At 43.5% G+C, this 931-nt stretch overlaps 1 long non-coding RNA gene across 1 annotated transcript in view; it reads left to right on the plus strand.

The window, feature by feature from the left end:
* Positions 1-287: 287 nt before the first annotated feature.
* LOC118493865 overlaps positions 288-931 on the plus strand; it is a 14,047-nt gene continuing 13,403 nt past the window's right edge. Inside the window, exon 1 of the long non-coding RNA XR_004895907.1 lies at positions 288-435. This is a non-coding gene — a long non-coding RNA (uncharacterized LOC118493865). The remainder of the gene's footprint in view (positions 436-931) is intronic.

Genomic DNA, 931 nt, shown 5'->3' on the forward strand with positions numbered 1-931 from the left:
CTGTTACAAAACTCCAATAACAGAAATCCAAATGAACTTATGTGCCATCCAGAATAGCATTCATAACATACCATCTCCTTTATGTAGTGAGACCTGCAAACAATGTTCTTATCTGGTGATAGGAGAATGGTGATGAGACAGACAGATCTTGCACACAGTCGAACAATCGACAGCAACAAAATAACAAAAAGTTCAAATGGATTTCTAATAAAGGTTAATGGTTTGTTTAGCCTACTTCAGACCAAAGATTCGCGATGAGACTAAACCGTTTTAAAACGTCACAGAGAAAAGTTGCAGCGGTCTGAGCCGGCCCGTCTCAAATCGACTCAAACCAGCTGATGGCGTCGCTACGACTAAGCTGGTTGAGTCTCCAGAGACTGGTTTTAGAGCGTAAGGGATGTCACCTGTTTCAACAGCCAATAGAGAAGTCAGCTGGTCGAGCCTCCAGAGGCTGGTTTTAGTAAGAGATGTCACCTGTTTCAACAGCCAATAGAGAAGTCAGCTGGTCGAGTCTCCAGAGGCTGGTTTTAGAACGTAAGATGTCACCTGTTTCAACAGCCAATAGAGAAGTCAGCTGGTCGAGTCTCCAGAGGCTGGTTTTAGTAAGAGATGTCACCTGTTTCAACAGCCAATAGAGAAGTCAGCTGGTCGAGTCTCCAGAGGCTGGTTTTAGAACGTAAGATGTCACCTGTTTCAACAGCCAATAGAGAAGTCAGCTGGTCGAGTCTCCAGAGGCTGGTTTTAGAACGTAAGGGACATCACCTATTTCAACAGCCAATAGAGAAGTCAGCTGGTCGAGTCTTCAGAGGCTGGTTTTAGAACGTAAGTGACGTCTCCTGTTTCAACAGCCAATGGAGAAGTATCTTGTAAATTCAGCTACAATGAAATGATCTATTATCCATTTTATTTCTGTTACAAATTGGTAACGGAG

Source organism: Sander lucioperca, chromosome 19, assembly GCF_008315115.2.
Source record: "Sander lucioperca isolate FBNREF2018 chromosome 19, SLUC_FBN_1.2, whole genome shotgun sequence".
NCBI classification, from domain to species: Eukaryota; Metazoa; Chordata; class Actinopteri; order Perciformes; family Percidae; genus Sander; species Sander lucioperca.